The 25,031-nt window shown below is 38.2% G+C and overlaps 1 long non-coding RNA gene across 1 annotated transcript; it reads right to left on the reverse strand.

Annotated features, from left to right (window-relative positions):
* Nucleotides 1-2,874: 2,874 nt before the first annotated feature.
* Nucleotides 2,875-23,649, reverse strand: LOC110361979 (uncharacterized). The gene is made up of 3 exons (XR_002418898.2): nt 22,806-23,649; nt 3,875-3,987; nt 2,875-3,067 (listed from the first exon to the last, which is right to left on the reverse strand). It is a non-coding gene; the product is annotated as an uncharacterized LOC110361979 (long non-coding RNA).
* Between the last annotated feature and the right edge of the window lie 1,382 nt (nt 23,650-25,031).

Here is a 25,031-nt window from a genome sequence, read left to right on the forward strand (position 1 = left end):
TCTTCCATGAGAAATTATGACTAAGTTTGACGTTTTTTTGACTTGCTAAGCTCAAATCTTGGAAAGAGTCTAAAAAAAAACGGCCATGAACTGTTCTGCCCCTACTTATCTCATCAGCAATGCAAAAAATATTAAAACCCCTTGACATAAGCATGGAAGATTCTTTGTTCCCTCTTTTGGTCAAAAAGCTTTTTAGATGCAGTGTATTTTTTCCTGTGCATAATATCTAGCTTTACTTATTAATTTGTACTGGTTCCTACTGTCAGGACTGGATGTCTCTGCCTTTCAGCAACAGGTTTTGTTCTGGAGGAGTTTAGGAAGTACATGTATCATTTATTTTAATACCTATTTCACACAGAACAGCTGCAGAACTGATTGTAATATAGCAATTGTTTCCTGCGATATTACCATGGAATGAGGAAAAAAAGGAAAAACAGATGAAGGAACTGTCTTCTGTTTGATCACAGGAGGGACTGAATTCACCTCACCTCTCTTTAAGTCCTCGCTGGTCACAGGTGAGAGATCAACATCCACTGAAGAGTAGTTAACATCAAAGTTTCCTTCCATGCGAAACAGCTAAGGTATAACAAAGACCAAAGACCACTGCAGAGGTAAAATCAAAGAACTGGCAGTCACAAGACCTTTATCAGACATGAAGATCTCATAATTAACATATTGAGAAGTCTTTCTACACTATAAGGTCCCAATCCCATTAATCAGCAAATGATTAGATGAAAATTATTTATGTAGCAGTCCATTAGCCTCCAAGAGAAATTCTTTGTTGTATCCCGATGTTGGTCTCCAAACCACAGTATCTAAATCCATGCAACCTTAGAGACTGCAAAAACAATCCCATCAAATGAAAATGCTTTTAATTCCCTCTCTGCTCCCAAATTCCCAGGTAAATCTCTCCTTTTTTTGAGTTGGTATTGGGTTTTTCAGTTACTTTTCTGTTTATATTTTTCTCTGCATATTCCTAACCTTTGTCTGCCCCCCAAGACAATGAACTGAGCTAGGTACATTTATATAGATTATAACCCAACCCTCTCACCAAAAGCAAATCCAATTGTGATACTAGTTTATTTAAATAATACGTATTCCACGCGGAAGGAACAAAAATCCGCTTCAATGTGAGGCACATCCACAGCAATCCATCCGCAGCCATGCAAGTTTTGGAAAAGTATTACTATTTTCATTCATTTTTGTTTTGTTTGGAAATCACAGTTCCTAACTGAAATGCTATTACTGGTAAAATAAGTTCTGTATATATCCTGTGTCTTTTTTTTTTTTGTTCTTTTCTTTTCCTTTGCAGTAACAGCATCCCATAATTACTGCAACTAAGTGAAAAATTCTAAATTTTACAAAACTTTTTGCTCAGTAGAAATAATGAAATGCTTCTAGATTTTCTCACTCCCACAAAACAAAAACAATAAACCCAAATACTTTCAAAATTCTGTTTTCTCAGGTTTTCTTTATGCATTTGTTACTTTTCTTTCAAATGCTTCCCTTTTTTCCAGCCTCCTTTCCCTTTCCCAACATGATTTTGCTTGTTTGTTTGTTGATTTTTCTGTTCTCCTTAAAGTTTTACGTGAAGAAGATAAATGAATCAAAATTACTATTTTTTTTTCTAATTTATAGTTTAAGATAGTGTTTGGAGCCAGTTAAAAGAGTAAGCTATTGCTGAAGGATAGACCTTCGACATGAAGTCTTTAGCCTTGAAAAGACTCCTGGCGCTGCATGACTCATTCAGTGTTGACACATCCATAACAGCCACAAAATTAAGCTTCCAGAAAGTTGCGTCACAGATTGTCTCAAGGATGTGTCAGGCCAAGTCCAAAAGTCCAAGGAAAACCTTAATGGATACAGCTGAATGCTGGAAAGAATATCTGGTATGCACAAAATAGAATAGGAAGATGAACTCAGCCTCTTTTCTTTCTTCTTTTTTTTTTTTAATGGAAAAGCTAGTTTCTGTATTTTTATTGAAATTTATGTTCTCAAAAGTCTGTTTCTTTGTTACAAAATAAAAATGACTGTGTAATTCATAGGAATTCATTGCACATGTGGCTCCCCCACCGTACAGGGGCCCAGCTTCCAATCCTTCTAAACCACTTTTGATGGAGGAAAACATTGAAAGAGTTCCAGCTGTTTGAAACTCAAAACATATAGAGTTACGAGGTGGTCTAAATACAGATCTTTTATATTGTATAGCATCTTGAAAATGTGAGAAGTTGGGATTACATACATCCTTAAGGACTTTCCTTTTTCCACTATCATTTCTTTCAGGTTTCTTGGTGCAAACTTGAATGAAGTTCCAATGACACTTCTACAGTTTTTATCAATCTTTAAATAGTATATCTTGAGTCTTCTGACATTCTTCACACCTAGAGACATTTTCAGTTTATACCTAACTCATAAAAATGTAGATAAATGAAGTCTGCTCAATGATACGTAATCAAAGAAGACTCCCATATGTACTTTAAAAAAAAAAGGTACACTGCAATTAGCATCAACATTGTACACTTTTAGCTATAAAGTAAAAGTAAATAAATCTTACAAAAACATTCTTATTAGGCATCCATTACTGGACTAATTGTTGGTTTTTAGTAACTATAAAGTAATAAATCACAATTTCAAGGCAAAATAAGAAAAGTTTTCTTTTTCTATTACAGTTTTTGCTGTTAGAAATCAAAAAGAAATCTCCACAGGTAGATTTTTTAAAAATAATTTTGAATTCTGGATCAAGATTTTCATGTGCTTTTGCACACTGATTTTGTCATACATATACTTTTTCTGCAAAGAGTGTGTGTCGCTACAGTAATCATATGGTTATCTGATATCCATTAATTTCCATGTGATAAGTGTGTCTACAAGTTTTTTATTTTAATTCAATAAAAATTACCCAGATCAATTGAAAGGATACATACTATTAATATCAATAGATCTTCTGTAGAAATTACTTTAAGCTGACCATGCTTATGGCAAATTCCTCTGTGGAAATACTTTTGCCTGTTTTCAGTACCCCATGGCAATCAGTCTTAGCAAGCTTTTGTTGGATTCCTTGATGTGGCTGAAAAAAAGATCATCCTGAGTATTATTTACAGTCCGTTTCCATTTCCATACTAATCATATTATTTCAGAAACTCAGTCTACCAGTCCCCACTGGTGAAAGACAATCTTTATTATGTAAAAAAATGGACATCAGAATATTGTTGTTGAAGTGTAATGAAATGATTTAATAACAATGTATCTTCATATTTCTGAAATTATTTTAAAACCTTAATGCACTGCAGGGGTCTGCCTCAGTGGCGTAATGAAATGGGACAGTTCAGATTGCAACCTGCTGTGTGAGGTTCCCCTGTGTACAGAGTAGCATGACAGCTCTGTCTCCTTTCCTTTTTATCTTTCTTTTTCTCTCCAAGTGCTCGGTAATATTCTTAAAGAGGGGGGATATCACTCAGTATCTCACACATCCAGCTGGTGATTAATTTGCACAGAGTAAAGATGAGGTACTTCTTAGAACTAAATCTACTGCTACAGTTCGATCATGAAAGTTGCCAAAAGATTTAATATATAGCTCTGCTAACTACTGGATGTTAGTAGAAATGTTAGCCATTTACTTTTTATAACCAGCAAATTGGCCTCTATACACACACACACCCTGGACATACAGAGGCAAACATACAGCTAAGCATATAGATAAACATCTATTTAGAGCAAAAGTAAGAGAGAGACATGCACACACATGTACACATATACAACACTGACATGATGACTTTACATTGCCTAAGACTACAGGCAGCTGCAAGTGAAAAATGTACACAAAAAAGGTGTAAGCAGCATGGAATAACTTCACAAGAATTTGAGCAGCTCTTACCTTCAGGCTGATCCTTGCACATTTAAATGATCTTTTAAAACTCACTGTATTACAACTATTTTTTTTCCTTTTGTCTTTTGGGTGTAATCCTGGAGGCTTCTTTTAGCTGTGTCCTGGACAGAGTAAAAGCAACGTATAAAGTAAATACACTGATTGCTGCTGCAGACTCTAGAGAGAATATTTGCAGATCAATAACAGTCATAAAGAGCAAAAGCGAGATCGGTTGTGTCCAGAAAGGAGTTTAGCAAGGTGAGTTAAGATGTAATACTGACTGACTATGCCTGTTTACCAAATTATCTCACTGTAACTTTGTACGTCTCAATCTATTGGAAAAGTAACAGCATTGAATTAGAGGTATTCTTTTGCTGAAGTGAGCTGAAGCAGCAGTCCTGGGTTAGGTCTAGAGCTAAGATCTACTAGATACTGCACAAACTCAAAACTAAAGGAAAATTTTACTTCCAAACAGTCTTGACCAGACATTCAGGCTAAAAGTCACGTCACCTAACTTTATGGTATGAATTTCTGTATCTTCCAGGCTCCTTTTGAATTAAATGGGCACTTCTGGGCATTTCTCAGACCTATTTTGGATGTCTACTTAGGGATAAGATGGATTGCACCCTAGATGTGCCAATTTCTCTCATTGAGAGAGAGGGAGCCTGGGGTGACTGCCTTGTGTGTAGACGGATGAGTCCCTACCCCTCTATTCCTAGAACAGTGCTGCAGCTGAACTAATGTATCTGGTGGAACGCTAAGAGTTGCATTACTGTATGAGTATTATTAATAATGTAGGTGATCCTACTCTATGAAGGATGAATACATGCCTTTGCAACAAGATAGATTTCTTTACCTGGAAATGAGCTAAAAGTTATTTTAAGTCACATTTTATATTGCATTTGATAGTAACAGTCTGACGCGTAATTTTGCTCTGCATGCAGTGTATATCTAGCTTGTCCAGTCTTTGAATTGACACATCACAACACATGAATACTTCAGTCTATAACAGGCTTAACACAAAGGAAACAGCCTGAGCATCAGGAGCTCACCTGCGAGCTAGTGACATGTAAAATAGCACAGACTTTTTATTACCATCCTGCCCTTCCTTCCCTAAACTGCCTCTAACTCCACCATCATCTTTAACACTGGATTTCACTTCTTTCAGGGCTGTACTTTGCACACACTCTTTAAGCAGTAACACATACTACTTTACTGTCAGGTAGGTGACAAAAAAGGGAATCCAGACCATTTGACTCTTTTGCCAGCTAATTTCCTATGAAATTGTCCTGATCCAAAGGGCACAAAACCAATCTTTCCACATATTTCAGACAACCTTAACTCAGTCCCCTAATGGTAATCCTGGATGATTATAGATATTCCATCGTAAATTCTTTGCTAGTCTTTTGTACATGTTTCCCTTAATAGGACTAGGAGCTAGCTGTGCCTGAACCGTAAATGTGGAGATACTGTTTCTTCATAAACTTCTACAGCCCTGTAGACTAGTAGGTAGATGCGTGACTCCTTTATCTGAAATTACTCACTTTTAAGGGTGACACACTTTCTAATGTTCATTGCTGGTAAGCACAGATCAGAAGGAATGTGACCCACATTTCTTAATTCAATTTTGCTATTGCCTAATCTTTATTTTCCTTTCAATTGCTGTTATACTTGGGCTATGGAAGGAAGAAGAAATTCAAAACAAACAAACAAACATCTTTCTACTGTCCTGAGATTGATCTATTTAAGTAATAAAAACCTTGAGCTTGACCATAACCTAAACACTAACAGAGGTACCAAGATTAAAGATAAGCTGTTCCCAAACTGCCATCTGAAGACCTGATTTCTTCTCTTATGCATATTTGCAGACATGAACAAGAAGTATGCTTGTAATAAGCTGCTTCTTTCTATGCAGCATGATCTGAATATGTGGTTTTTTTTTTTTATGGTCTGAGTGCTAATAGAAGACAAAATGCCCAAATTTGCAATGTTGTGCAGGCATGAATGCAGGGGACTTCAGCCATCTGGAGCTGGATTCCTTCTAATTATCTAGGCTGACTTGCAAATATAGATATAGCATGCTTTCTCTGTATTTAACAGCAATAAATGGAAACCCGTAGAAGGTGATTCACCCCACATAAGATGCCAACTGCCCTCTAGAAGTGCTGACTTGCTCTTACTATGTTAAGGCAGATGAAAGTGACTGCGCACCTCAGATGGGTGTCTGCATTTACATAGGAAAACCCGGGGCCAGTGTTTTGAAGCAGAGAAAATAAAATCAGCTCCCCCGCCAAGCTGATGACATGATCCTGGTTAACAATGCTGCACTTGATAGCAGAATTGGGCTAGGTGGGTCGTAGAAGAGCTGATTTTTGCAGACTTGGCAGGTAAGGGGGTTTGTCAGAGGAGGCAGTGTGAGTACACAGCTGGTGGTTTACTAGAGGGTACGAATGAAATTCTCTGCTCAGGTCCAACATGTTCAGGCAGCATCAGATAAAGAAGCAATCGGTATGTTCACACCTGCTTACATTCAAACTATCTGCTAACTGCTGACACAAACCTTCTATCTTCCTGCTGAGACACCGAGATAAATTCAGAGGAAATGGAGCTGTACAGAAAAAAAAAGCCACTCTTTGCTAAATTGAGTGATTCCTCTAGGCTCTGACCAACAGTTTGAGGTCAATGTAAGCAGGAAAGACAAAAGAGAGTCCCTTAGGGATTATTCAGAAGCTAAACCAGAAAATTTGCTCAGCTGTTTATCACCTGGGTTTGACATCCTAAGCAATATATATATATATATATTTTTTTTACAATGAGAAGGCAATGACAAATATGGCAGTGAATGAAAAGGAATTCATCTTCACAACATTTTGCTAGTGACACTCTGGGGTTCTGTTTCTGACTTGCATTTCCTTTGGAGTTAGATCCTTAGGCTAGTTGGGCTTTTTATTTGTTTTTAATCACACTGTACCCATGAGCAGACAGTATCAGATACCATTCAGGCACCATGTATGTTTGTAAGTTATAACCGAGGCCAGGTTTTACCTGTAAGTTTTTTCACAATTCCTTCCAAATAAGCACATCAAAAGCTTTTTTTTTTTTTCTTTAGCAAATTTATTGTCATTGAAAGGGCTGATCTTGTAAGATGTCTCGAATCCTACTTTCCCATAGATACTGCCACAGAAGCAGGTGCTTGGCATCTCTCAGGATCAAACCCTAAAATGCTAGTTGCCATGGTAACTGAATGTGAAAGAACAATAAAGAGCTGTTTACCAGGGAAACTTATCAGCAGGGCTCGACAAAGCACCACAAACTGTAATTAGGGTTGCGTTGAAACAGCTTTATTTCTGCAGCTAAAACTAGGCAACAGCCTTTGCCTTTGATTTCTTCCTGATAATATCCCTTGTATATCCCTTGCATCTCTTGTGTAAGATCCCACCCAAACTCTAAGTAGATTACAGCAGAGTAGGCAAAAATTAGCATTTTGAAAAATCCATGAAAAACAAGACTGAAACTGCATGCAAATGACTATATGGAAAAAGACACTTTGAGAAGCAAAGTGCTTTGAAGTATCCTACACACCCAGAGGTTGCCATACTCCATAGCAATCTGGAGAAGATCATGATAGTTTACCATATATTTTTGGATGCAAGGATTCTTTTCATATTTAATTGAAAAGACCAATACCCCAAACAGCACACACAGCCATTTGGTTTTTCATATAAAATTTTGCTTGTTTTTTTCTGCCTGGGATTCTGTTTCCTTATGTTGTTAGTAATAATGCTATCACAGCTGGCAAGTTAAAACAGGTATTGTTAATAGTAGTAATCAATGTTGGCTTGGCAGCTCTTTGTCCTGAAAGAATTCAGAGGTGCACTGTGAAAAGCATTTCACAAATGCCTGTGAAGGGAAGGTCTTACAGTGAAGAGCTTTCGCTTTAATTAAGCAAAACAGATGGTGCTGGAAGGGAAACAAAGGCACACAGAGGTGAAGCATCTTGCTCACAGCTGATCAGTGTCGGGTCTTAAACAGTCATTCCCAAATTGTTAGGACTCTGAAGCAGTGTCAGTCCTCAGCACAAGTCATTGTGCACCTTTATCATTCAGCTGAAACACGGTGTATGTGAGTTGGGTCTTCAGATCAGCGGTGATGTCAGGGGTCACCACTGGCCCACAGGCAGCAGTTTGAGAGCCTCTGCATTAGATGTACATCAACATTTCCATTTCTGCATGCAGGAATTGCACACTAGAGAAAATTTCACTTTTCTATCACAGCATTCAGAGCGTATCAGCAGATTTTGGCAACTCACCAGGAGATACTGGGAAGCCTCATGTAGTAGTGTGTAATTTATGTGCTGGGTTATAGAATGAGAAAAGTAGTGGCAAAATAAAATGTATTTAAATAAAATTCTTTATTCAGGATTACAAAGACAGTGATACTGCAGCATTCATTATCACTGCTCTCCCACAAGGTACTTCTGTGATGCCTCCATTGTCCTTTTTCCTGCAGACTGTGTTGCTTCCAACTTTCATGCAAGTTGTTCCCCATGTGACTCCCAGGCATGGGAAAGAAATGGAGAATATGAAGCACTGTTTTCTGTTAGTGCAGTGTTTGAATCTGTTAAAATCTGAAACACTAACACTGCTATTTTTATGTTTCTGTAGCAATAGATGCCTAATACATTCACCTGAGAATAATTCTGCTGAACGTGTGAAATGCATCTCCGGTGCATCTTCTAAACCCTGCTTTTATGTATATAGAAGAAATGATTCATCTGTGCTTCCAGGCACCACCCCTCTAAGAAGGAAAAACTATTTCCTTTGGATGTTCAAATCTCTAAATTGATTTCTTTTCCATCTCAGTGTAAATCCATTGCCTTTGCTTCGGTGTGTTGCAGCTGGATGACACAGGGGAAGGTCAAACTCTTTGAAGTGATATAACCTGGATATAACCACGTCTTGAAGAGAACTAGTGGGTGGAAAGAACACAAGCCAGGGCTGATCTCTGCATAAACTGCAGCTGCTGTCAATATCAGCAACACTGAAATTTGTACCAGTAGTGTCTGCTAATTAGCTGCTACCTGAAGTAAAATGTCAGATATGCCCCAGGTAACTTGTTGTGAGAAGCTAGGAAAGATAATGCTATCTGTTTCCTGCAATCGTTTCTAATGTTCCTTCGTCTCCATCTTCATCACCTTTTGTAATCAGCAGGAAATCTCCTCAAATGCATTCCTCACACCTGGGCCCCAGGGTGCTCGGGGGTCTCCTGGGCACAGACAGAGCTGTCCCATGGCAGCTGGCAGGATGGACACAGTTGTTCCTCATTTCCTAGCACCTTTCAAGAGACCTCAGAAATAGTGTGAGAGGGAGGAAAACATAACATCCTGGAACAGAAAGAGTTGCCAAGACATCATGAGTAGGAAATCAGAGAAAGAAATGTAATTGTGGATCAGAAAGCTGCAAATGATTGTCCTCTGTAGTGTGCTGCTGTCCTCTAATACACTACTTTTACCGCTGATTACCTAAGTGTCCAAGTTTTACTCACAGTGAAAGCAGAGGCAAAGGGCTGCCGCTAAGATCTTGAATACATGGGGCTTGAGGGCTGCTGCAGTTTCACAGCTTCATACACAGATGCCACCCTGTCCCATCACAGGTACTCAGACATCTCTTCCTCCCTGGTGAAGTCCTGCCATATTGGCCCATGTGAGACTTGAAAGGGCACAGAGATCCTTGTGTTAGTCCTCTCATGATGAGTTTCATCCATGATGAAAATATTTCTTATGTCATGTAGCTACACAGCATCTGAAGTGAACTTCATGGGAGTAAAGAAGTTGATTTGTCAGTAATTCACATGGGGCTCCAGGGGCTGAACACTAGTGACTGTTAGCTGTCAGAGACACATCAAAACAGCATCCAAGCAAGAAGAGTTTGGTGAAAAGAAAAAATGTTTTGCTTAAGAACAAGAGCAAACACTCAGTTTGGTGGGAGGCATCTCATACTGTTATAGCCCGTTTATAAGTGATGGAGAAGGAAATTTTCAAGTTCCCCCAGCAGTCTATGGGGGCTGTCAGACACCCCAGACTGTTCACTGCACCAATTTAAAGGGTGCTTTCAAATGAAAATAGTTCTTGTCCTCTACAAGTTATGAAGTAAGCCTGCATTATTGTCTTAAATTAGAGGCCTAATTCTGAAGGATGAGATGAATCCTATCTTCTACAAGAGGTGTAGTAAGTGCTCGTGAATAAAACTTAGCAGATGCTGTAACTAGAAAACACAAGCCAGTGAGAGGTTACCAACTTAACATGATACGTGAAGCATAAAGCCTCATTATGAATCCTTCTCCAACATATACACATACTAAACATTTTCAGTATTTTTCTTCTTAAAAGTTGCATTTTTTGCCTAAGGTGAGGAGTTTCACTAAAACACATCAGTCTGAGAACTGATTAAATTCCATTAAACTGGAGGGACAGCTGAGCCAGGTTGTACCTGTGTGCCTCTGAACTCTTATCTCTGAAAACTGTGTATAGGGATGGATAGTTCAATGATCCCAGAAGTACTTCATTTACCTACCAGGAACTTGAGATTTTAGTCTTATATTGATTTCTTTACAATTATTCTTCATATGTACACTCATGACAAAGAAAGCATTTCTGAAAATAGAAAAATAACAATGAAAGAAGTATAAAGTTACAAATACGTGTTGCAGTATGTTGAGTGTCAGCTTGTAAAATGGAAGCTATTACTTCTTGTGGATAACAATCCAAGTTACAGATATTCCATGGTATATAGAACTCTGTGAAAGTATGTGCAATACTAGTGGACAAAGGCTGGTAGTAGACAGGAAATTAAACATAAGTTTACAGTGCATCCTGAAATGACAGCCGTCTGGGGCTCCATTCAGAAACACACACAAAAAAAGGTCAAGATTTGGTAAGACTTTTCCTGAAATACTGGTTTTAATTATTGACACATAGTTAACAGATAAAAGCAGGAAAACAGCATAGAAATGATTGTGTTAGAGAAGAAACTATAAAAAAAAAATGAAACACAATATGTGGTTTCCTTCAGCTGCACAGTAACTGTGAAAGGGTAGCCCCACTGAGTATCAGTTGTAAAACCTCTGGTCAGCGTGGGTAGAGTATAAACTGTGGTATAGGAGAGTCGGTGCAGAAACACTAATAATATTTATCAGAAATAAAATGTAGAATGGAGCAAAAGGATGAAAGAGAAAGGAGCAGCACACGGAGAATGTGTCAAAGGAGAAATTCAGAGATCTGAGTTATTTTCCAGATTGGCATAGACTTCCTATATGATATTGGTCAGAATCACCCAATTTATTTTTCTCAACCCACTTCTCTGAAGGAAGGAAGGAAGCTGCCTTTTACTTTGTCTGTTAAGGTTACTAGTATGATCAGTCTCTATGTACACTGCTTCCTATAATGGGACTTGGTCTATACTACTGCTATAACTTCTATTACTACTATTGCTACTTAATCAGTCTCCCTAAGACATGGGGGAATGTAGAACAGAGGAAATGAATGTGTTCTTGTGGACCCCAGGGGTGCTGGAGAACTTGTTGCTGGCTTCATTTAAAACTGAACTCAACAAAATACTGCAAAGTTTGCTGCTAAGAGCTCTCTAACAGTAGGAAATAGGAGATGAGTTGTACAAAGACATTTCCACCCTAGGGATGTTATGCATAACTGTGTGAGTCCTTCACTCTCTTTAAACACACACTTACAAATATACTCACAGTAATCTGGATGGTAGAGTGCTAGCAATGAATCCATGCAGGTGTTTTTTTAAAGCAATTCAGAAGCATTATTTCCCAATAGGGTAGAAATTACTGCTATTATATTTTTAATATTTTTTCATTTCACTATGAATAGAAATCCAAAAATGGCAGCTCAGATTATCACATTTTTTTTGTTTTCACTTAATATCAAATTTTTAAACTGAAGGCTGCTAGGCAGAAAATATAGTTTTAATCAATACACTCTAAAGGAAAATTAATCAAATCTCCTTTTCAGATTCCCCAATAAACCCTGCAGGTTTCCCTGTCAGTGGTCTTGTCAGTGGTCCTGTTACAGATTTCTAGGTGGAATTGCCTGTCAAGGATTTAGCCCACATCCAAAGATAGAACCAAACTTCTGAGCTTCCTTGTTTGTTGTCTTTCCCTTTCTTTCACTTATGTCAAGATAAGAAGACAGAACTAACCTCAGAACTCTTTTCTGCCAGAGGATGCTGTTTTAACATGTGCATTGACCTCCAGGGAAAAACAACACACAAGCACAGACAGAAAAAAAACAAAAATACACCTCCCAGATGCCTCTCAGATCCTTACTGAAGCACTAATTCCAGCTTTAATCTCTCCCACATTATTTTCCTGATCATTCAAAGTTATACAATAAAGCCATTTATCGAGTAAGCAGTTTTATTGTTGCACTAAGCACACTATGCTTTATGGTCTGTACACTTTGAGTGAGTCCAGAAACAACAGTGGAAGAAAATACCAGATTATTAGGTTATACTCCACAATTTGTGTCAACAAATAGCTTCTACTTCTCTAGCTATGCTACCTGTCTTTCTCTGTCAGCTGTCAATGGCTTGCTTCTTTTTAATGAATGCTGGGGCCTGCAAAGTTCCCCCAGGCACACATGCATCAAGAAAAATGCTGAGATTTGTCAATTCCCCTAACATCCATTTAGGATTATTGTCAACATTTATAAATCTATAAGCAAAACATTCCCTTGAGACTAATTCTTTTTGACAGTTAGTTGAGGTAGGTCACCCAGCAGGGAAAATCATGTTGGTGTATAGCAAGGATGTGCTGCCTTTAATGCCTTCTTTTTATCAGTGGTCTTCGAGTCTTTTGACTGTTTCTTGGACAGAATTTGTCATTTCTACATGTGTCAAAAAGCTTGATTTTTTGATGGTGTCTGTGCATTTATATAGAAGCGCCTTTTGGGGGCTGGATTTGGGAGGGGCATAGAAATATCTCTGTCCTTAAGAATAACATGGGGAAAGCTTAGCTTGCTCAGAGACAAAAATAATTATGGAGTAACTAGGAAATCATTCTAGTTTAAGTCCAGTCAGAAATTTGTCAGTGCTTTAAAAAAAGGGAAAATACGACTCTTTTACACAGGGTAAAGAAAGCAGGTACACACCGAGGAACTGATAGCGTCAGGCTGTCGGTTATGGTAGGCTATGTTAATATCTTACGTCTAATATCAAGAAATCAGTTTGGTGTAAAGGATCCCTAAGGTAAATCAGAATTATTCTGAGAGACACCTATAGCTACTTTTTTAATAGCTCAGATATATACCAACTGACCAGGTTTACTGGGACAGTCTCATGGCATTTCAGTCAATGAACAAATGTGCTCACTAACAAATATTCTTAGAAAGTCCATTTAAGATCTATACCTAGATCTATAGGTAGAATCAATACTAGAAAGCTAATTCAAATACTTTACAGCCTTCCTGAACATACTTGCCAATGCCATGTAGCTGGAAACGGGTTGAAAAACACATGAAGATTCGCAGTATGTAGAGGAGTCCTGCATAGCACAAAGCTTGAGAATATAAATGGGTTTGCAATGGTTCAGGCCAAAAGTTCATTTAGCTTAGTGGTCTACCTGCTACAGTAGGAAGAATATAAGGATTGGGCAGCACAGGGTGATTTGTCATCTGCTTATGCTCCCAGCCCCCACAACCTGATGTTCATGGGCTTCCTGAGCTGGACGTATGGGTGTAACAGCTCATTTTTCCCACGAAGAATGGTCCAGCTCAGTTTTGAGCCCCTGTGAACTGTTAACTCCAATGTCCTGTGTTTAATTTCACACCATGTGAAGCAGAATTGTGTGAGTCACTGTTATGTGAACCTACCATCTACTTGCTACCAACTTCCCAGGGAGTCTCAATGAACCTGATATGTCTACTTCTAAGGAGTTTTAAGACTGGCAAAAGGAGAATGATGCATCAGTTCATAGACTCAGAAGACCATGAAGAATTAAACAAACAAACAAAAAAAAAAAAAAATAAAGAAGAGTACAAGCACTTAAAGACTTGAGGTTTAGTTGAGTTTGAATGGAAGCACAAGTGACACACCTGCAGAATTAAAATGTTTTTGAAAGTTTGATGAATTGAGAAAGAAAAACTAAAAGGTTCTCGTGCCCAATTCAGTGCAGTACATGGTTGTTTATATGTGTCTCTTCTGTTAAGATATGCACACTTTTGAATTGTGGTTCTGAAGTGGTTGTCTCATGTACCTTTTATTTTCATGCCTGTCCAGGCTGGTCTTCAAGGATTCAGTCATGGCTGCTCAGGCTTTCTGAAAATCAGTGAATGCCAGGAAAGGGAAGAATTATGTGCAATCAGCAAAGCTTGCTTAAGAGTACAACATTTCCCCACAGACAGAACTGAACTCAGTATGCAATTTTTAGCATATAAAGTATGTAATTTGACTTCAGTATTTCTTACCAACGGTTCTAAGTGAACTTAATGACAACTATAAGAAATGCCTGGTTACTAGAGATAAGGAAGCTACCAAACACAGCATTGTAAGAGGAATTTAATGAGAACTCATATTTGATTGCAAGGCAGCAGGATTTGAGTAATTGTGGAATTTCTCTGCCTCATCCAGATAATTAAAATTTGTGCTGAAGGCAAATGACTAATAGTGGCATGAAAGTCCAGCACCTCAGTGAAGAAAGCTGCGCTACAGTGGAGAAAATGGCAATATTTGGTTTCAGCACTAGCAGAGTTTATTTGTTCTGGAGTGCACTGCCACCTCCATAGGGAAGTTCTTAGCAGTACCCTAGTAAAGTGCTCAGGCAGCATGTTTATGCCTCCATATCAGGGAAAAGGGGGAACTGGAGCAGAAAGTGAAGGAAAGAGACTTCAGAGCATGGAGAGAAAGACAAGAGAAGCCTTAGTGTGCAGACAAGGAAAAGCAAAGAGAAAGGCATGAAGAAAAATGACCCGCGAAAGGTTAGAGCTCACAAAGGAACAGACTGTGTGTATGGCAATCAGGGGAGCAGAAAGTCCTCCTAGGTTGACTAAGCAGAGCCAGTTAAAAGGCATTCAGCCATACTAGTGGTTTTCAGTCCTTTGAAACCTATTAATCCTATTATGAGGCTGTGGAGCAATTTTAGAATTTAAACAGACAAGCAAATGTATTTAATTTTTTTCCATATATTTTCTTTTGCCTTCTTTCTTTACTTTCTGTATTTATTTATTTCCAGTTTCCTCTCCTCTCCTCTCCTCTCCTCTCCTCTCCTCTCCTCTCCTCTCCTCTCCTCTCCTCTCCTCTCCTCTCCTCTCCTCTCCTCTTCTCCTCTTTTCCTCTTTGCAATTTTCTGTCTTCTTGTTTCCTTACTTATTTTTTATTATTCCTTTCCTTATTTTCTCCTGCTTCTTCCTGCATTTTATTTAAGTAGAGGTTAAAGGAGAAAGGCTGTGTACCCTTTAATACCAGTATTCCTCACATTAGGAGGATGTGGAGGCAAAAGAAAGTTCCTGGAATCTTCCAAGCAAAAGAGGTTATTACTGCATACACAGTGAAACAGTTCACAAAAGGAGTTTAGAAAGGACACAGTAAACACCAGCATAAGCGGCAGAGTTTGGCTTCAGCCCACGAGCTCTGCCAGGCAATTGAATGCTCATCAGGCAAAATGGTAATGTAGCCAAACAGCTGTGTGTTCCTCAGAGACACTGTGGAAACACATGATCTTAAAAGAAAAATGGATCTTTCTCTTCTTTAGGTTCACAAACATGCTGTATGAATCAAATTTTTAGTCTTGCCTTAACCAGATCTCTGTTTTTCACCCAGAAAACTGTGGGGGGTACTTGGTGCAGGGATTCTAGGTTTTAGATAGTTATGATCCACATGTAATATTGAACCTGGAATTACCTGCTGAATTGTAATGAGGGACATTTTGTCAGCCTGGACATGTCACATTCTCCAGCTGCCCTGACAGTTGCCATCCCAATGCAGAATGATCCTTCCCTGTGCAACAGGAGTAGCCACTGTATTACATCCACATATGCTTCCAGTTTGGAGGCGAAAGTCACCACAAGGCATGCAGGAAATTGTTCTGGATCAATTTTAGCCCATGTGTATATAAACAGACAGCTGCTTGCATACCACTTTATAAATCAGAGCTGGCATCTCAAAGACATTCACAATGAAGGATTGAGGGTGCTGTGAAATGCAAGAGCACTACACACTGTCATCTGCTGGGATGAAGGACAACTTGCCAATTAACTGTAAGATCTCCATGATCCAAGTGGTTGATTGAGTCAAGGTGTCCCCAGCCCTTTAGATGGTTCCCTCCCGATCTGCAAAAAATATGCAGCCACAGGGTTAGTAAACCAGCCAAGCAGCATTTGTGGAACTCACAAAGGGCAAAGTGCTGTTCTCCATAGCATGCATATTTATTTTGATGTGATTGTCTGTGGGCAGTACGGTATGAAATCAAACCACACAACTGACTTTTACACTATGGCAACTTTACTGCAGTCTGGCAAGTGGGAGAGACCTGAGTGCAAATATAACTAACTTTGCTCTCATTGATGTTCCTTCTTATTACTAAGTGTAAATGAGAACAAGAGCCAAGCAACTGTATTGAGATCCTTACTAAAATTATTGGAGAATTAATTGTCTTCCCATCCACTCCTTTTATTTCTTATTTTAATTTTTTTTTTTTTTTTTTTTTTTTTTTTTTGCAATGAAAAAAGGATAAATCGTTCTGGTAGGCTTAGTGTGAGCACCTTCTGTTTCTCAGGCCTTGTGTTAGAGGGAAGAATCTGAAGTGAAATGTGTATGACATTTTTCCCATGCTAATGAACGTCTATAAAGCTTATGTACAGGTGAGGGTCTCTGTAAGGTAAGTTCATACCTGTTCATTAATGTCGATAGTGCTGGAAATGTAGACAGTAGATATCTACAAGTCAGGTAGTGGTACTGGCATTTCCGAGCCCTCATTAAACACATGATCCATTTGCTTGCTATTAATTCATTAGTAATTTTCTAGTCTAAAAGACTGTTTTATAGTAAAAAATAATTCTTTCTACACCACTAGTTCTCATGTATTCTACATTTTAAGAAGACAGAATTCAGATTTCCTTTTATTAAAACTCCCATTTTCTAACTTGACGAGTTCTGGAGTATGCCATAATAATAGGCTACCTCAGCCCTTCTGCATATGTTAGTGCTTTTAATATGAGAAATAAGGCACATTTCTGATAGAATGGTTAACAATTGGGACAAACTGCTAGCGGATTCTGCATTTCCTGAGCTCTTCAAATAGAAGCTGTAAACCTTGCCAAAGGATGTGCTTTATTCAGATAAAAGTTATTGGTCTCTACAGTAATAACTATAAAATACTATTTGACAAGATCATTTCATTGCCTTTTATATTCTCAGACTAATTGAATGTATGAGATCAGAATGTGAATAGGAAAAAGACTCCTGTTTCTTTTTTAGAGCCTAAATCCTATATATGAGATCTATATATGATGTGTGATAATACCAATACAATTTGTCAGGCATTTTACAAAGGAATGTAATGTTTTTGCAAGAAATGTTGCACTGTTGAATAGTACAAGTTTCAACAAACAGGAAAAAGGAGAAAATAGGAAAATTGTGGAATTTGGTTGAAACAAAAAAATAATAAACTCACTGATAACCAGTAGATAATTGGCATTAAATATATTTATAAAAACAAGATGATCCTTTCTTATTTAATAAAAAGGGGGTTTAATGTTTTTTTCACTGAAATTTATCATAAATATTTTACTGGTATGTGCCAGAGTTTAAATATTTATGGAAGGAGAAGAGCTCTAACACTTAAAGCACTCAGACAGGATATTGGGGATCTAAGTTTAAATATCTGCCCCAAATCAGATGGTTAAATAACCTTTTCATTGTTTGAAAGATCTTGATTTTCTTCCATTTCAAAACCAGGAAAGAAATTGGAAGCTCAATAAACAAAAAACTATTTCCAGCCTTTGCCTGTCAGAAAAATGTCACGGCAAAATCAAAATATTTTATTTTACAAGCCTAGGGAGTTTCATTTCATTGACTCAGGCATTGTGTAGCTACTGTTTGTCTTTGCTAAAGAAGTATCTATTTAAAAAGAAAAACATGTTTTACTTGCTATATTTTATTGTCAAAGTAATGATCAAACCAAATGAGGTCTACTTAGCCTAGCATTTCTTCTCTGACAGTGACCAATGCTTAATGCTTCAGACAAAGGTACAAGAAAATCAATAGCCAATAATCCCACATCCTTTCCAGAGTGAAAGATTTTTTTCCTCTAATTTTTATTAGTCAGTAGTTAGCATACACCCTGTAGCTTGCACTTTTGCATCCCTTATGTATTGCTTATCTTGTCTGATGCATCTGTCACCATTCTGATGTTTAATCTTCTTAAAAATCCTGTCATGTTCCCAATCTTAAGATTTTGTAGCAATGAGTTCCACTGATAACTCATTTCCTAAAAATGAAATATTTCCTTTATATCAACAAAAAAAATTGTTGCCTTTCCATTTAAGTGCATTCCATCTTTAGTTCTTGTGATGCAGGAAAGAACACAGGGAAAATACATCGCTGGCAGAGGTAGATCTGGATTTGCTTTACACCTTTGTTCTTAATTTAGGAGGCCTTAGCCATTGACTGGATCAGAAGAAGTGGTTCCCACTAACATTTTGGGTGTTTTGAACACTGTGGTCATTCCTGTTCTGTCTGGCCCAATTATATGAAATTCAGGTACAGAGAGCAGTGTCCTTTGGTGCCCATGGTTAAAGAAGGTGGTGGGAAAAGAACTTTCTAACCTCAGAGATTGCAGAATTAATTGAGCTGAGGTTCTCTGAGAACATCACTAGGTCACATTGTGAAGAGAAAACTGCAGAAAGCCTTATTATTTATCTCAATCAATTATAGGCATGAGTTACTCTGCAAGGTCTTCAAAAATGCTTAATACAGCAATAGCCATGACTTCAAGTAGAACATGGAACCCAAAAGTCTTTACAAATCAGGACATCAATCACTCAGTGCTTATATAGATATGTTTACATGAATAAATATAAGAATAGATTTTTAGGCACCTTGGGAACTTCATTCCTTCATTCCTTTAGTGCAGTATTGCCTGGGCAGCCTCAGAAAGTAGAAGAGCCTATATTTTGTATGCAAATGCAGAAAATAACATTTAAATATTAATTGGGTTCCTACATAGTTTTGTGGATGAAGGTCCAGACTCAGAAATGCATTAAGATTCAGAACTCTTATTTAGACTTTAAATGTTGAACAAGGCTAAAGCCAAATTTGTCGTTTTTCCCATAGAGCTTATAATGTCTGTCATTAAATAGAAATATTATCATACACCTACTTCATATAGGTAGTATGGAGGTACAGTAATGTATATTTTCAATACATAACTCGCTTACAGAGCAGTAGACCATGGATGAAGAGTGCATTTTGAATACACAATATCATCAATGGCATGATAATATCTGTTTTCTTGTGTATTCTCATATGTATAGTCTTTATAGTCACACAGGTGTCAGAAGTGGTGAGAACAAAAGTAATTTGAGAGTCTCAGGTTTGTAGAAGGCACTCTAGTTCTGCTCTGGCACTGACAGGAGGGAGATTTGCTTTCTTACTAGCTCTTAAGAGGAGCATTGTCTAAGGTTTTGAAAGGCCAAGCACTTCTCTATTCACATGGTTTTGTTTTGTGAGGTTTTATTATGGGGGAAAACAGAGGAAATGTCTAAATAATTAAACTGACTAGATACAAAGAGATAGATTTGCAGGATTCAGATCCCACTTAGAAACCTAAATAAGTGGCCAGATTTTTAAAATCTTCGCATCCGGCAGGTCCCACTAAGACCAGTTTGCTGGGAACAATGGCAACCGCTGCATGCCGAGCCCTTTTCAGAACCCGGCCTTTGTGCCCGACCAGTTTCAGTTCTCCTCTTATATGGTCAATTAATGAGTTCATTTCCCCTGGTATTTGTGTGGGCCTTTGACACATCAATGAGGGAGAAAGGAAACATTTCCTAAGAGGAATTACAGTAATCACTGGCAAAGGTTTAGGAACAGCAATACTACTTGACCCAACTTTGAAAATACTATTCACCCCACTAAAAATAATTGCTGAGGTCTGGTACTCTTTCAGATAACCTTCTGCTGGTTTCCAGCCTCCAAATCTGAATGAGAGTCCCCTGTCACCTGCTGAGTTACTGGTCCTGTATGAAATCAATGTAGATAATACTGGTTCCTGCTCACAATGGAGACATGTGGCATATAGAACAGAACTGCGCATCTTCATAGGAGAAAAGTAAAGCTCCTCTGAGCTCTATCTTCACTGAAGCTTTGTAAGGGAGGGCCCTAGCCACCATCAGTGGGTTCCTGTTACAATAGGATTAGACAAAAAGCTGCTACAAAAGATTCAGAATATAACGATGCTTTCACTTTTGATGTCTTAAAAGCTGTCTTTGCATTATATGCTGCTGGCTCCATTGCAGACTCTGGGGCATTAAGGTAAGTGAATGTGCAAGGAAAAGGAAAATCAATCTCCAGCCTCAGATAATGGAACTACTGGTGCAGATGGTCACTAAACATGCGTGGTTTATAGGCTTCACTCTGGGCCTTGAGTTTCCAAGATGATTCCCAGTGGAAAAGAAAGAGGAAACTTATGAAAAAATAAGTAATGTCCTTCTTACTGGGATCACATGTACCTCATTGCACTGACTTTTAGTGTTCGATTGTAGCGTGCTCTGCACTCACAGCTTGGTGCAAACCTGAAGAGGGCTCTGTTTTGTTTACTTTAATTCCATGTTCAGTCTCTGCCTCTTTTAGGCCTTGGATATCACTGTTCATGCTGGAAAGTGTCAAATACGCGGCCAGTGTCCATGATGATGGATTGCAATGTTGTGCGAGCTACACAGGAGAGCGCCATTGTGTGTGGTTTTTCATGTAATTAGCCAGGAAACAGACCTTGCTTGGCACATACAGCCTTTGAAAACTGCATTTTTATACTCGCAGCTGCCTCTTTCCAAGGGTCTCACCAAGGTTCATTATCAAGAAATATGCCAATATTCTTATGTATAGGAAAAAGATCAGAACTTACTGAGTACAACTCTGTATGTTTTAATTAGGCAAAATATATAATTAAAAAATAAATAAAAATTTGAAAACATGTTTCTACTTCTCCATTTGGCTAAACTGACAATTCAGGTTGTCATGATTAAAATTCAATACCCAAATCCCTTTGGGCTTCCAGTGACTTTTTCTTTACTCAGACATGCTTATGTATTAATGAATCTAAGTTTTGCAACCTGATTTTTAAACTAACATTTTCAAAATCACTTAGTTATTTGTCTAATAGCACAGTTACTTCTTCAGTGAACATGTTTGAAATGCTCATCTTATTTGAACTTCCTGAAAGTAACAAAATCTTAAGCTATACAACTTGTGTGCCCAAAATTTAAGGGAAAGAAAAAAAAAGAGGGATAACAAAATGGGTGAGACTTAAAGAATTTCTCTATCTTTTTTTTGTATCGCATGATGTATTAATGAGGACCAGAAGAATAGTTATAGAGCTATGCTAATCTGTATTTTAATTTCATGTGGGATTTCTGTGAAACCAAGATTATTTGCTAAATTATTTTGCTAATAGTTATGTAATTTTCATTTATTTTAATACAGTTTATTTGGGCTTGCTTAATTTCTACAGAGTTTTAAAATTAAGCTGTCCTTCATTAATGCATTTATGCTGCGTGTTTTTTTAAGTTTCAATTGATATCTTTAAATATGCAATATTGCATTTATATATATACTTTTAATTACTTTATTTGGAGTTTATTAATGCCGAGCTCTTGGCAGGGCCTAGATAATTCAGCATGGCATTTTTTGAAGGTTTTCTGTTTTTTATGTTCTGCCATTACTTTCTTTTGGGGCATCATTTTACACAGATCAACACAAACCTCTGCTCACATACAATCACACACAAGAAATCTCATAAGATGTCAGTATGGTTTCCTACATAGTCAATGGAGAAAGACAGGGTCCTTGAGGGAGCAATAGAAAAGCTAAACTCTCTTCTCTTTCTCTCCTTCTCTTCTGTCTCCAAAATGTTACTGTAAAATCAAGATACTAATGATCAAAAACCTAAAAATTGTATCTATTTATTACAAAAAAATAATAGAAAGAGTATGTGTTTTACGTAGATGCAAATTAGCGAGGTGTGTGATGAAAAAATGTGATCTGAAGATCAGAATAGTCTGAAAACAAAGAAAAGTACAAGGAAGATTAATAGGAACTTCTCTTCTGTTTCCCAGAATAAGAACGAGGAGGTATAAAGATGAGAAATTCAAAACAGAAAGAGCAAAAAGTTTTTTTCCGTGCAGCTTTGTGATTAAACTTACAGAAGTAGATGAAAGCAATCTCATGGCCAGGTGAAAAAATGGATGTGCATTTATAAGACTTTCAGGACCTCAATTAAGAAAAACAAATACTTTCGAAGACTTTTTAAACATTCAGGTCTTCAACCTGCTAGATTACAAAATGAGATGTTGTTGGAGCTGTTTTATTCCAAATATGCCTGCTACAGAGTTTTGCTAGTTCCTGCGAAGCAACAGTTTTCGTCCTGATGGAAAAGGGTGCACTGGCATAGCCAGCTCGGTCTGGCACTGCATCTGCGCTACATTTCCAAATAAATACATAAAATTTCATGTGCTTGTATTTGCTGAGATGTGAGTGTTGGCCCCAACATAATGCAATGCTGTTTGTATGTTGGATTTTTCCAGTTTCTCCTGTTGCAGGGTTTCTCACGTGCTGCTACTTCATTTAGAAGTTTGAGGAAGGAAAGGAAACATCTGGAGCAAAGGCAGAGGGTAAAGAGGTTAACAACTGATGGAAAATACTGTACTTACCTCCAATTTAGTAGCCACAAGGTCTCCTCTAATTCTGCATTCCTTTCCACAGAAAATCTCACACACATGTTCACAAAACTATCAGCATTCGGTGTCAAAATGTCAGACCCTCTTCACTGTCTTCTAGTAATCTAGATGTTAAGGGTTTTTTTTTGTGTCTATCTAGGACCAGGCTAAGTGCCTTCAAGGATGATGCTCAGTGAGCGCCAGAGGAATTCGGTTCTCAGTTCAGCGTGGGAGCTCAGCGGTCCCAGGGGTGCAAGGGTGATAAACTGGCAGAAACCCCCTCTTCAGCTGGAGCCCTCAAGCCAGGCAATGAGCCTTCTGAAATCATCCAGTTTATAACACTAATTCATAATATAATACCAGTTCTAACACCAAGTTATAATACTTATCTGGGGGACCTCTGCACTGGATCTCTACTAGTATTTGATTTTAGCAGTGAAAATAAACTCCTCTTGTGAAAAGTGATTTCAGAGGCAACAAACTGGTTTTCAGGGAAACTATGGTTTCACTTTGGTTTCAAGCTGCTGCTTTCTGCTGTTTAAAGGAAGTTTTAAACTGTGCCTTCCCCACTTTCTTTAGGTTCTTTGGTAAAAGCAAAAATGATAACATGGCATAATTTAAAATGGAGATGAGCCTTTTTTTTGCCTTTTAGATAAACATTATAGACTCATTTTCTCTCAGCTTTGATTCCAGAATTTCCCTCCTTTTAGCACATTAACTTTGGCAGCCCTGTGTTTTGCTAAGACAGGCAGGCTGCCCTGGATTTATATTCCTCTCTGAAATCAATAAAATAGTAATGAAGGAACAGAGGACACAGTCGCGCTCTTACACCACAGATTCAGACCCCATGCTGGGTTAACGTACTAAAAGATTTTGCAGGAGCCAGATTTTCTTTTAATTAATTTCCTCTTTCTTTTCCCCCTTTTTCCTGAACACCCCCACATTTTGCTTTGCTGCCCTCTTGTCCGCTTGCTCCCTTTCATGTGACAGCAAGTCGAACTTTACCAGCTGTTGCAAAATAGAAGCTGTGTGAAAGATCTTTGAGCCAGGAGGGGTGATGACTGGCTCTCCTGGCATGTGGGGTCTGGGCGAGCGGGTCAGGAGGGGAGGTCACTTGTGGACATCTCTGTCTGGAAGTCACTGCCTGTCAACCTGCAGAGGTGCGTGGTACAAACGGCATGAGCCCTCTGCCCCCAAAGCCAGAGAGGATTCGGCTTAAAAGAAAGGTCGCACCAATATTTTTGCATCTCAGGAGACATCCCAGGACAAGTAACGAGAAAGGGTTGGGGAGTGGGAGGGAGTTGTGATGCCTTGGAGAGGGCAATGCAAGTAAATGCAGAGCACTTTGTGAGTGATCAATAATCAGCATAGTGTGAGAGTAATCAGTGCCAGAGAAGTTAAAGAGCTGCTGAAAAACACAGATCACAGTTCATGCTCTGGTGTTCAAGAGTGTGACTTCAGAGTATTTGATTGCAAACAGCAAAGAACCATGCAAGAGGAGAGGTGAAGGCTGTGTCATTGACTGTTTCTGAAGGCTTATTACTACAATACAAGAGTAGCAATCATTGCTGCTACACTTCTGTGTGTATACAGTTTTGTCTTCTCTCTTCTTGCCTGAAATTATTTCAAACTTTGTGAAATATTGCTTCTCACATTGAAAACTTCCAAACAAAGGTTGTGACATAGGTGAATTTCATTTTGTTAGACATATTGGGGGTTAAAAACAGTCAAAGAATTTACAATCTTATATGACAATAACGCTTTCTATTTTGAAAAAGTGCCATTTCCTCCCCTAAAAAGAAGAGAAGAAAATAAAAATTCCTGTTTCCAGAAATACTCAGAAAGCTTCTGGTGTGTGATCTGCTACATGATTGTATTATTGCCAATACTTTTGTGTTTTCTCCCTACATACCGAACATCTCTGAATCCTGGGCAAAAGGCTGGTGTGCAGGCAAAAAGCAAGCCTGTCTCATGTGCAGTAACTCTGATACATCAGGGTGCATTTTAATGCAGTTCACACACCAGCCAGCTTACCTGTACTTGCTCAGCAAATCCAGCATGGTTAGAGTGTGTGCCAGAGCAGGTAGATGTTTCTGTTTGCCTAGGAAATGTTAGTTGGAGAGGTAGGGTGTGCTTCTGAATTTTAAAAGTTGGCAGGTATGGAACACTGGAAAAGATTACTGGCTTTCAATGCCAAATCCTGTAAGCAGAACATGGGTA

Source organism: Columba livia, chromosome 3, assembly GCF_036013475.1.
Source record: "Columba livia isolate bColLiv1 breed racing homer chromosome 3, bColLiv1.pat.W.v2, whole genome shotgun sequence".
Classification (NCBI taxonomy): Eukaryota; Metazoa; Chordata; class Aves; order Columbiformes; family Columbidae; genus Columba; species Columba livia.